The sequence below is a fragment of the Maniola hyperantus genome, chromosome 20 (genome assembly GCF_902806685.2).
Source record: "Maniola hyperantus chromosome 20, iAphHyp1.2, whole genome shotgun sequence".
Taxonomy (NCBI): Eukaryota; Metazoa; Arthropoda; class Insecta; order Lepidoptera; family Nymphalidae; genus Maniola; species Maniola hyperantus.
The window spans coordinates 6,839,381-6,853,168 of record NC_048555.1 but is presented as its reverse complement, the minus strand read 5'-3'; the positions used below and the strand labels follow the sequence as shown (position 1 = coordinate 6,853,168).

Here is a 13,788-nt window from a genome sequence, read left to right as displayed (position 1 = left end):
AACCTAGTCTATAATGCTTTAGTAAGGTTTATATTCGACTGTGACATTTTAAATTGCTTAGACTTGTTGTACTATGACGTTTTTCATACAATTGTTTAATAATTGATGCTATGGCGTGATGTAGGCGAAGTTAGGCAAACACACCCATACTTCGCCTAATCACTTTGTGATCGAATTTTCCACCTTACTTCACTTGTTTTAAGACAGATTTTTGTCCTGTACAATAGCTTTGGTCCGAAAAAGTACTTTTATCATTCAGTGTTGCCAAATAACTTTCTAGTTTTAGCGCCAACTTCAAAATTATGTCAAAACCCAGGCGAAGTTACGAGTCACGACGGTACGTAACCCGATTTAAATTATTATTTTTTCGATAACAAGTTATAGAGAGAGTATAAGAGAGTAAAAGCCTCAATAGCTCAACCGGTAAAGGAGTGGACTGAAAACCGAAAGGTCGACGGTTCAAACACCGCCCGTTGCACTATTGTCGTACCTACTCCTAGCACAAGCCTGACGCTTAGTTGGAGAGGAAAGGGGAATATTAGTCATTTAACATGGCTAATATTCTTTATATAAAAATAAAAAATAAATATATATATATACGAGTTATACAAGTTATACTAGTGATATACAAGTTATGTATTTGGGTTTTCGGTCACAAATGAAGAAATACGTGATCCAGGATTCTTGAAAATAAAACCCCCACCTTGATTTTCTAAATTCCACCCGAGCGAAACCGGGGCGGGACAGCTAGTCTAATATATATTTAAGGAGAAACTGTGCTAGAAACTTACGGCCTAATAAGAAAGTTTTTTCAGAAATTCCACCCTAGCGGAGCTGAGTCGGGTCAGCTATCCATACTAATCCATACTAATATTATAAATGCGAAAGTGTGTCTGTCTGTCTGCTAGCTTTTCACCGCTCAACCGTTCAACCGATTTTGACGAAATTTGGTACAGAGGTAGCTTGCAGCCCGAGGAAGGACATAGGCTACTTTTTATCCCGGAAAATTTAAGAGTTCCCACAGGATATTTAAAAACCTAAATCCACGCGTACGAAGTCGCGGGCATCAGCTAGTTAGATATTATACTGTAAAAATTCAAACTTTTTATATAGTCACAAAAAGCCGTCTGAGAGGGATCAAAAGGTCACTTGGTCTGTGTAAAGATTGACCGATTTAGCCAGTAGGTATTGAACGGCCTTAAGGGGACTCAGTTCAGTGCTTTCTTCATGAGGGAAATTACAACAATATTCGATATTGTACGCACAAAACTAAGAATTATATCAATTTATCTCGTCATTATCTAGGTTTATCGATATATAAAACATTAAAAAAAAATTGATTTAAAAGTTACGAGGCTCAGAAGATTCCTATTTTAACACTAAATTAATGACAACTTTGGGCGTAAATAAATAAGATTAGGGATATAAAAATTCTAAAACAATTTATCATTAGACGTAATTTATTTATTCATTAGTTGAAATAACTTTACTTTACAAACATAAATTCAGCAGATTTTTCTCAAAAATACTTTAGTATAGCTCTTATAGTTTCGGAAAAATGTGGCTGTGACATACACAGTAGGTACACACAGACACACATGACGAATCTATAAGGGTTCCGTTTTTTGCTATTCAGCTATGGAACCCTAAAAAGCGCGTGAGAAGTATTTTTTTCCGGAATATACAGGTATACGGTTTTGACGTCTATGAATGCGACTGTGAATGGTCTTGTTATGATAGTTATGATGAGAATAGCTATGTCAACATGCATTACTATGCCTACATCTCGAAGGTTTCCTCATATACTTACTGGATCTAATTCAATATAATGCCCCACGTCTGGATACACTTACCTACTATTAGATTAAGCTAAGGTTTATATTAGGGGCTGCTACAAATTGCATTTTAGAAGTATATCCTCATAAGATTTGTATAGCTAGAGACAGGTTATGTTCTGATTTAGTGTATTTACAGACGAGCAGCACTTTGTCGACGATAGGGGTGACTGCTGCCGTCGCTTTTGGTCTTTTTTTGTCTGTCGCCTGATAATAAAGTATTCATTGATAACGAGTTAAATATTCCAGCAGGACAGAGCCTACCGGATCTTTATGCAAAAATAAAAGGGTTTATTTTCAGAGCCATGGGTCTCATTTGTTAGTACCTACCTATTAACATGCGGCTCGTGAAATTGTTAAAAATAATAATTATATCAAAATGATAGAAAATATTGACTTATATATTACTCCGTATGGACAGGGTTATGGAACAAACAAAATGGCACCGACTCATCGGTGCTTATGCAGTTATGCACCAATGCAACCTCAGTGACTTTTGGATTTCAAACGGATCGTTCATTAGTATCTAAGTGGTGGCGCTGATTTATTTGGTTTCTAAACCGAGAAAAATTTTGATCGCTTGTCCATATCTTGTCATTTATATTGATGATAGAAAATCATTTATTTTTAAAGCATGGAATATCCTAATAGTTTGGTCTTGAAGTAAGATACTACACTCAATTGCAGGGGCATGGGAATTTTTTTATGTGGAATTTGTAATACCTTGAAGTTCCGTCTGCCGGTGTCAGCCAAGCCCGACTGAAACCTACGCGCAATAATATATTATACATCGACCTCAAGTTCTTATAAACTCAGTATACAACGGCACAAAGCGGCAATTAAGTGAATTTATGGTGCCAATATGACGGCTTAACCCACCAACAGACCTCATCAATCGCTTGTGATATACAAAAAAATATCGGTCAAGTGCGAGTCGGACTCTGAAAGGAAGGATTCCGTAACATCGTACAAGTACAAGGGCATTTTGAAATTTTTAGTATTCGTTCTTAAAGCGGCAATAGAAATACATATTCTGTAAAAAACTTAACACTCTACCTACCTATTACGGTTCACGAGATACAGCCCGTAGGGTGGTAACTAGCCACGGCCGAAGCCTTCCACCAGACCAGACCAGAGAAATTATAAAATTCCAAATTTCTCCTGCCAGGAATCGAACACAGGACCTCCCGCTAATAAGACCACAGCGCTCACCACTGCGCCAGGGAGGTCGTCGAGGTCGTCAAGGCTGCTGTAGTTAGGCCAGCCTGATTCTATAGAACGATCACGTCGGTCTACGATCTACGTAACTTAATAATATCGAGCAGCATTTCAAAGGGAAACATATTATTACGCATCACATAATATAAGATGATAATACATTCAAGCAATATGCTTAGAATATTGCATTATGCATACGAATCGAGAGGCAAATAATTGGTCTGTTTAATTCAATAGGGAAGCCAGTGCCAATATTGCTTAGTCAGGGCTCTTCAATAAGTTGAGAGCTAAAATGAACTTATTTATTTATTTATTTTACACTTCATTGCATACAACACAAAGCCATTTTACAACACAAAACTTTTATGCTAGCAATTTTTGTACTCATGATGATTCTGGTGGGAGGCTTCGGCCGTGGCTAGTTACCACCCTACCGGCAAAGCCGTGCCGCCAAGCGATTTAGCGTTCCGGTACGATGCCGTGTAGAAACCAAAGGGGCATGGGTTTATAAAAAACTGCCATACCCACTCCAGGTTAGCCCGCTTCCATCTTAGACTGCATCGTCACTTACCATTAGGTGAGATTGCAGTCAAGGGCTAACTTGTATCTGAATAAAAATAAATAAAAATAAAAAATACTAACGGGAATAATACCCGGGGATATATTTTTTCAGGAAGTCGGAAGCCGGAAGAGCATTATAGGTATCTACCTACAAAAAGGTCCTCAAATTGCAATAAATGTAATTTCATGGTCCAGGTAACTCTATTATAAATTCAAAGGACCAATAAAAGACCCAGAGAAAAGTATTTCAAATGTTAATTAAGGTCATCGAACCAATCAAAAGTTTAATGGAAGAGCTTCCTCAATTTTTTCCCAATGTATTCGAATAGGTATCTAATTATTTTGAAGAGAAACATTAAGCTTTTTAATTTACTCTCGATTTCAATATAAAAGTTACTCACAGAATTGTAATATAATCGAAATAATCAATTTCTTAATAGGAATTTTCGAAATAATTTTAAATAGGTACATGTCCAAAATTGCGGACCGGCAGGATTCGAACCCACGTCTCCTGGGATCGCACCCGACGCGACGCTCTGACCGCTAAACCACGGTTCGCTTGCTGCTAGTGACGAAATTTGTGATTGTCGCTACTAGATGGCATAAACAGTCGCTTCAGTACTGAGTGAACATACATATCACTCTGAAGATTCTTATTTAAAAAATTATACCTAAGTATAGAAAACTCGCTAAATCGACCTAAGGCAAAGTAAATATGCAATCAATAATAATCTATCTAAATATATAAAAAGAAAAGGTGACTGACTGACTGACTGACTGATCTATCAACGCACAACTCAAACTACTGGACGGATCGGGCTGAAATTTGGCATGGAGATAGCTATTATGATGTAGGCATCCGCTAAGAAAGGATTTTTGAAAATTCCACCCCAAAGGGGGTAAAATAGGGGTTTGAATTTTGTGTAGTCCACGCGGACGAAGTCGCGAGCATAAGCTAGTTCGTACATAAAGCCAAAGGTAGGTAATAACTACATATACTATGAGGGTTTCATTGAGAATATAAAGTAACTCTTTGAGCTCTTGTAACTTTGAAACTGCATATTTTTTTAAAGACTCTGATATTAATTTTTAGAACGTGATAAAAAAATTCATTCAAATGGCTTGATTAACATTCAAATAAGAATCGTACTTCGTTTGCATGGAATACTCGTACACTCCGAATACACCCTCTTCTTATCTTGGAATATTACGTCATAGACTCTTCAACACAAACAAATAAGAAAGTAGATACTTATTAGAATTTATATGGTGTTCCATTTTAGACAGTCATCACTTACATAGTTAAACGAGTCATTATGTGCACACGAAAAAGAAACCAAGGAAAGATCCTTCCTTGCTTGCTTGTTTTTTTTTTGAAGGAAAGTTCTTGATTCCTGAAAGTTCACAGTCATCCTGTCGGAAAGAGATGTGAGACAAATATTCCCACTTTTTAGCTGGAAACTCAGAGGTAGATAACACAAGAACGGAAACATTTACCTTCACCGCTGCGGCATAGTTCACTCTATGTGCTTAGTATGAGATTTTATATCTCACCGTTACAATAACTTCATAGGAAAATTGACCTATTTTTAATTCGTTTAAAGTCTAAAATTCAGTACGACCGATTTTAATTTCACAAAATGTTCACTCGGAGCGCTGGCTGTAGAGTGTAGATATATGGACGAACTTGAGTTTTAAAAGAAGGGAATTACGGTCCATTTTAATTTAACGCCTGAAGTGTTTCGACGCTCGAATTCTTTCAACGTTAATGTGATATAAGATCTTATACTAGCTGCGAGGTCATCTGGAAAGTCGTTTATCACTACTAACGTCACTTTTTGTGCGCCTCGTTATATTTTTAGTAGGGTTAAACTTCATACTTACATAATATGGTGCCCTTTTTACACGACTGCGTCTGCCCAAAGAAGAGTTCAATCTTTTCAGGTTCATATTGGGGAAAGGCGTACAAAATGACATACCCTCCGCTAAATCAGTCATAAATCTTTATTTATTAATTATTTTAACATTATTAATCAGACTTTTTATTCTTTGGTTTATTATCTATTAAAATTAAAGAGATCAATCAGCTTAATACAAATACAACGAAATTATTAAACTTTTTAAAAAACATGAACAAAAACCATTTTGTCCGTCATAGGCGGGTAATATGACATACATAGAGTGGACAAAATGGCATACAAAAATAGTACATTAAAAAGTGCAGAGTTCGCAAATAAACGACTTTGTCTTTTCTGGAACGTTTGTGCAAGATGCATGAGCCCATTTTTTACAGTTCAAACATTGCAGCCACACCTCTTTTGGTTTGGACCTGGGGAACAGGTCATTGCAATAGATGCAAGGGCAATCTTCCATCGGCGATGGCAGAGGTACAAGTTTGCAAAGAACTGAAATTTGGAACTGGCGAAATCTGACTAACTGGAACTGTGGCAGTTTTCTCTGGGTGCGTACTAGTTGTTGGATCTTCAATTAAAGACGGCCTTATAGTAGCTAAGTGTCCAGCCTCTGATGTTGAGGGGAGATTTGGATTGCTGATGTTCCCTCTTCAAACACAGATGTAGAACCTTTAGTGCAGGGGGCTATAGTTTTATTCTGTTCATTACAGTGTCTTCTTAGCATAGCTTTTGGAACACCATATATTTTAGATGCCCTTAACCAGCCCATTTCGTGTTTATTAACAGCATCAATAGCTTTCTCCATTGAGGTTTTACTCCAGCTCTGACGGTCTGTCTGTTTCTGATAATTATGAGGCATATTTATTGATATTGATATCTAAAAAAAAAGAAAATTAATCAGGTGGGTAAAATTGGGTAAAACGACATACTATGTCATTTTGTCCGAACAAAGGGTGTGTCATTGTGTCCACATAGTAGTTTTATAAAATCAACGATAAAAGAAATAAAACCATTAAATAACTTTGAATTTCAACACAATCTCAGTTACAATTAATCTATTGACAATAAACAGGGACGTGAAGGGCAGAAAAGTGTAACAAATTAACTTACTTTTACGAAAAACAAAATCCAATTGAACATAACTGAAAATTCGCAAAAAATTCAAACCGCTGTCTGCGTCGAATGACCTTGCGTGCGGTACTGGCGATGCGACAGGTTGCGAGATGTTTCAAAGCGGCCCTCTACATGTCGGTGGGTGTACTAAATAAACCGTGGTTTCGGAGAAATGCGACTATGTCGTTTGACCCACCTATGTCATTTTGTACGCCTTTCCCCTTTATATAGTACGCGACAGGTCGAGATGGGAATCGGGGTATGAGGCGGGGGGACGCCCCATACACCCGCGCTGTCCCGCACTGGGTTAGCGCGGAGGCTGTGCGGGTGTGCGGGGCGTCCCCACCTCGATTGCTATCTCGACCTGCTGCGTGATTGCGGGAGAATGACAGCTACAAAGTCACGATCGCAATCACCTCTGATTGGTTGACGCTCGCTCACTATTAGCTACAATGCATTGTTGCAACACGAATTGCACAAATTCAGCCAATCAGCACAATTGATATTGTAATAATGATTGATGCGGGTTCCCGCAATCGAGGTGCTGGCGCGAACAAGATTATATTAAAAACCTCTTGACTTGAAAATAATTTCAGGTATTACAATAGATAAATTTAAAATCTAAAATTTTGCTAATGTGTTTTGTTACAGATGCTACGAAAAACTGCGTAGAGAAAACATTATTTGGTAAGTTATAGAGCGAGGGCCAGCGCAAGCCAGACCTTCGTTGTTTAATAAAAGCTGAAAGTTTCTCTCCGTATAGTCCCCAAACACAGAGATGAACAATCAGCGACTATAATGTTTGGATTATGGTGATATAGATTTCAACAAAGGGTTATTTAAGGGGCGGATTAACAAATTCTTGAAATGCTGGCAACACATTGGCGGTTTCTCTGGTTCTTGGGCGGGCGGTAACTAATCACTTAACATCAAGTGGCCCTCCTGCTCTTTTGATCGCTATTTTTATTAAAAGAAGACATGACATATGTTATCATAGGAGCTATTCTATACTATTGGTTTTATAAAGCTAATTAAATATAGCAGCTACTTAATAGTAATTATTATTTTTAATAAGAAAAATATTTATAGTTTACAATACATTCAGGTGTTATTAGCTTTATAAAGTCGACACACAAAAATAAAAGCTAGAAATTGTAGAAATATCTTCGTCAGAAAACCTTGGCAATGGCAAAGTTCGACATTTTATCAAGTTTCACTTGATTCGTTATTGAAAAAGTTGTCGAATTAACTTCAGCACGAAATAAATTGTTTGTACTTCCGACTTGAATTTCGTTTTAGAAACCGTAGGCATGAGATTATTGTTTTGGCGCTGAGAAACGTAAACAGTTGAACCCTGTTGACGTAACAGCAGGCCGTTTAACTCAGGCCTGCTGCCATGGTGTCAGGATGTTTAACTCAAGTTTGCTGACAAAACAATAAGCCTGCTGGCATTATACCAGGTTGAATTGTGAAAGAGAATATTATCACAACCTATATTATAAATGCGAAAGGGAGTTGGTTAACGGAGCTATGGATCGATGCTACATATTTTTACATCGTCATTATCATCATCAGCCCAACCCATCACCAGCCCACTATTGAGCACATCTCTCACGGCCATCACGGCCTAATGCAAATTGACAGGATTCCCACACATTTGAGAACATTATGAAGGCATCCAGGTTTCTTCACGATATTTTTCATCGGCGTTAAAGCAAGTGATATCTAACTGTACTAAATGCACATAACTCCGAAAAGTTAGAGAATCCCCAGACATCCCGAATAGAAAGCCGACGTCTTAAACACTAGGCCATCACCGCTCTCCTATTTTTACATAGATATTGTTGAAGACCTGGAAGATAACATAAGCTACTTTTTATCCCAGAAAATTAAAAGTTTCACGGGATTTTTAAAACCCGAATCCACGTGAAAAAAGTCGTGAGCTTCATCTAAATCTAATTACAGTAATTTTTTTGAACAATGCGTTAATCGACCGTGACATGAGTCAGGTAACAGGTATTTAGCTTACGTGTATGTTTGTGATTGGTTGGTCACTCAAAATGGTTAACGCCCACTGACTTTTTTGTCATTTGTGTGGGATTACGTAACAGAGAGAGCCCTATGCTCATTTCTCTCCGTGGGTAGAGCCTATAGCCTTATCTATTAAATGTTATGAATTGCTATATTTCTTAGCTCTGGGTAATTGTTTTACTCCGATTTCATTTCTAAGCTACTAATTAAGAAGGGGAAGCTTCTTGTTGATGTAATATTGTTGATTGTTGAGATTGGAAAACGAAGGCTCTCGAACAACTGGAAGGCTAAATAAATAGGTACAATTACTCTTAATTACCACGATTTAATCAGGATTTAAGAGTTTAACCAATATTACTTCAACTATGAAAAAGTAGAAGTTTTGTATAATATTTGATGACTACAAAAAAAGAACAAAATGTCAAAAAAACAAAAAGTCTTTAAAAATTATAGTTTATGTTTGTTCACCATGTATGCAAGGACATCACTATTCACTACCCATATTATAAATACGAAAGAGTGTTTGTTTATTGGTTAGTCCTTCATCACGAAAAACTGTTTATCAACGGATTGACGTAATTTTATGAATGAATAGGCTAATTTTTATTCCAGCACTACCCATGTTATAATTATTGCGATAGTGTTTATTGGTTATTCGACCAAACTGTTGCAAAAGTCGTGAAACATGACTTTCACTGATTGTATTTGGACTATAGTAGAAAAAGTGACGCTGATTAGGTCACCACCATTTTATTTATTTATTTTTCTAAGCTGGCCAACCGCCAACCAAAAGTATTTTTCTTTCCTGACTACACAAAAAACTAATCAAACTAAATCATCGATAAAAGATCTCAGAAGAGTAATTATGCAAAGTTCAAAAGTTCTATTACAAACTACAATTTTAACCTTAAGTATAAGTTCAATTCTAATTCACAACTGAAAGGAGTAGAGATGTTAGAGAGAGTTCAGAAGTTCTCGATTATTCTCCGAGTGAATCTCATTAGTTCAAATCAGTGTAAGTACGAGTAGTTCCAACGCTTAATCAGACTTGAAGCTGATCTTATTGTGGCATGGTTAACTTTATGTTCAACTCATGTGTAGCAAGTTAATGAGTTTAGTAGATAAGTTACCGCTGGAATACGGAGAACATTGTGCGATCTGCAAAATTATTGTGAAAAAGCCTTCAATGAGCATATTCCGCAAAGTAGCAGATATATGAACTTTGTCTAGTTATTGTGTGCACCCTAGCATACTTAATATCTAAATAGTGTTCTGCCACAAGAACATCCGATTAAATTCCAGCCCCGACAAACGACAAGTGAGAATGGGGGGAGGAGGTTAAATGTATGTAATACATGTAAAGCCAAAAAAATTGTTTTGCCCCCATTTGATTCTATGATTTTCGTGTTTGGACCATCGATTTTCATATTATTTGTGTATTTAAAGTAATTTTTATGTTAATTACATCAGAAGTTTTTAAAGGTTCTGTTAAAGAAAGACTCAAATTCACCCAGATCAGACGCCATCTCCTAAAGCACACACGCGATTCCTAAAACAAGAAAAATTGTTAGAAGTGCACATCCGAACAAAAATACTATCAGTAGCATAATATTACTCATTATATTTTACGCTCCAATGGACAAATAATACAAATATGGCATACTTACCTAATGCCCACGGATGTCTTTATAACTCGATATTATCAGTATCACCGAACTGGAAAACTAAGATTCTCGTAGTATACCGATGCCTATGGCCGGCATTAGCTCTATTTATCGGGTCTCGGTTTCAAACAGAGGCGGCACAATGTCTCATGACATCAATCATCCGCACTTCTTTGGAAAACTCTAATCTTGATTTCAGTACTAAATGAATAAGTTAAAAGTAAGAAACTTTATTTATTTGCTAGCCTATGCCCGCGACTTCATTCGCGTGGACTACACAAATTCCAAACCCCTTTTTACTCCCTTGGGGGTTGAATTTTCTTAGCGGATATCTACTGCATGCCAAATTTCAACCCGATCCGTCCAGTAGTTTGAGCTGGGTGTTGATAGATCAGTCAGTCAGTCAGTCAGCTTTTCCTTTTATATGTATAGACTAAATAGGATTGAAACTTTATTTTTGATATTTATTTTTCCGGGTTAAAAAGTAGCTCGCTCTGAAGGTGAAAAAAATCACGTCGATCCGTTGCTCCGTTGCGGATCAACAAACAAACAAACAAAGACACACTTTCGGATTTATACTCGTACATAGACAGTGATGAATGTTCAGCGTAACTTATAAAAAGAGTTATATTAATCTAGCTGTTGCCCACGGCTTCGTCCGCGTGGAATTAGGTTTTTTAAAAATCCCGCGGGAACTCTTTGATTTTTCGTGATAAAAAGTATGGCCTATGCCACTCTCCAGGTCTTTATCTATACCCATGCAAAAAATCACATCAATCCGTTGCACCGTTGCAACGTGATTGAAGGACAAACCTACAAACCGACAAACAAATAAACCAACAAACCAACAAACAAATACACTTTCGCACTTATAGTAAGGGTACTGATAGATAGTGATGAATGTGTCAGCGTAACTTATAAAAACCGACCAAGTGCGAGTCAGGCTCGCGCAATGAGGGTTCCGTACTACAGTCGTATTTTTTCAACATTTAGCACGATAATTCAAAAACTATGATGCATAAAAATAAATAAAAATCTGTTTTAGAATCTACAGGTGAAGACCTTTCATATGATACCCCACTTGATATAGTTATCTCACTTCGAAAGTTGAAAATACTAATTATTAGTTCGTGACCACAATTTAATTTTTTTTGTGTGATCTAACCCTAAATTCACGGTTTTCAGATTTTTCTACAAATGTCAGCTATAAGATGTACCTACCTGCCAAATTTCATGATTCTAGATCAACGGGAAGTACCCTGTAGGTTTCTTGACAGACAGACGGACAGACAGACAGACAGACAACAAAGTGATCCTATAAGGGTTCCGTTTTTCCTTTTGAGGTACGGAACCCTAAAAAGAGTTAAATCAAATTAAAAAGAATTCAGTTAGTAGCGGTGAATCTTATCACCCGCCCGCACACCCTTAATTCCGCGTGGCCGATCTAAGTACACACATTTCGTAGGGCTCAGTCGTAAGTACAGCCATCTTGAGAGGCTAAACTTTGGCGAGGATTTCTAAGGCTTTCATCCACTTATTCCAAAGTTATTTCTCAGTAATACGTCTGGGTTGTTTGCGTTAAACATTAACCTTTGGACTCAAAAGTTTATTTTAGTTTAAATCTAATACGACAAATTAAATTGACTGAACGACCAACGATCTTTTGTTTGAGTTCAAAATATTGTTGCACCATGTTGGCGAATTTCTCAGACTACGTTGAGAGAGACATTTCCGAAGAAGAGATGAATTTCTAGCTTTTGCCCGTGCCGTCGTCCACGTGATATAAATAGTTTGCAGCCTAAAGCATTCACTATAATATTATCTATCAGTGAAAGAATTTTCAGAATTGAGTCAGTTTCTGAGATTACCCCCTACGTACAAACTAACAAATTTTACCTCTTGTATTATATACTCACACTTATTAATTTAATAAATAACTGTTTAATAACTCTTCTTGGTAGGATGGTCACACCAAACCAGTGGTAGATTCACTTCACGATTCAAAAACACTGTGTAAAAGTAAATATGAATAAAAGACTAACATTACGCATTTAATAGACGTAGACTTATTTAAAAGACCTAGAACTAAATTTTTCGAAACACTGCAGTCCCGTTGCGTCGTGACCACGACTCATGCAACTGAGTCGAAATATCGACAAACCAAAATGGTCAAATTAATCGTAGTAGGTATTTATCTATAATATAGGTACCTAATATAGACCTAAATCAGAGCGGAGAAAGACGCGGGCAAATGCTAAAATATCATAATTTTTCATTATGATATTTTAACATCATTTTCAGGACATCAAAGAAGTACAAAATCGAAGTGGAAAATGCAATCGCGTTTCCGTTCGAAACAGGGAAGCAATCTATCAATATCGTGATCACACTTAAAGTTCTAAAGTGCCGGAAACTGGAAAGAGCTTTTAGAACGCACAGAAGGATTCAAAATGGAAGCTAACTGTATTATATCAGTTCTTTACTTTCATGCTTGGCAGGCGGCTGCGTTGCAATGTGACTCGCCCGCTACCTATTGCACTAAATGTATAAATAGGTATACACCTACTACGTCGAAACCTTTATGGAAGTGTTTGAATAAAAACTGCTCAAAGTTTCACTCGATCGGATGAACGATGCATGAAAGTAAGGTAATGAATTGACAGACAGACAAAGAGATGAAGATTATTTGTTCATTTAAATACTAGGTGATGCCCGCGCTTCGTCCGTTTAGATTTAGGTTTTTAAAAATCCTGCGGGCACTCTTTGATTTTCAGGATAAAAGTAGCCTATGTCATATCCATGCAAAAGATCACGTCGATCCGTTGCACCCTCGCGCCTCTACGAAAGCCCAATGCAAATAAGGAATGTTAGCAGGATTTAGAAGCAAGTGGCATTGGGTCCGTATATTCGTTTTTTTTTATAGTTTTGGTGGTCAGGTCCCCTCCAGCATCAGGAGGGAGGAGTAGGAATCCAATTTTTTAATAGGACAATGTCGCAAAGTTTCTCTATCTAGTAAAAAAAACGCAATAGGTAGACAAACAACTTTCAACTTTTTGAAAAGTGATTAAAAAAAATAGCCTATGTTACTCCTTAGTTAATCCTCTACTTGTCTGTGAAAATCCCGTTCAAACAGACAGACAGACAGATAGACAAAAACTTTTGAAACGTTTGATTTAGTTATATAGTACAGTTCTAATAACCATATGAGCTTGATATGAGGTAGTTATGAGTATTATAGGTACATGGTAGTTATTTCGAAATTACAAACAGACACTTTAACTTTATTTATTAGTAAAGATATGGATAAGTAGCTTTTGCGGATTATGGTTTTAATATACTTATCTACTACGGATTATTATTTGTTAAAATGGAATAATAAGATTCCACCCTGGGGGTAATCTTTCGATTTACATTATAATCGAATACGTAAATAATAGAGTCAAATTCTAATAG

At 36.8% G+C, this 13,788-nt stretch overlaps 1 long non-coding RNA gene across 1 annotated transcript in view; it reads left to right on the top strand.

Annotated features, from left to right (window-relative positions):
• Positions 1–13,788, top strand: part of LOC138403717 (uncharacterized) — a 123,400-nt gene that overhangs the window by 74,504 nt on the left and 35,108 nt on the right. Inside the window, exon 2 of the long non-coding RNA XR_011237913.1 lies at positions 7,292–7,327. This is a non-coding gene — a long non-coding RNA (uncharacterized lncRNA). The remainder of the gene's footprint in view (positions 1–7,291; positions 7,328–13,788) is intronic.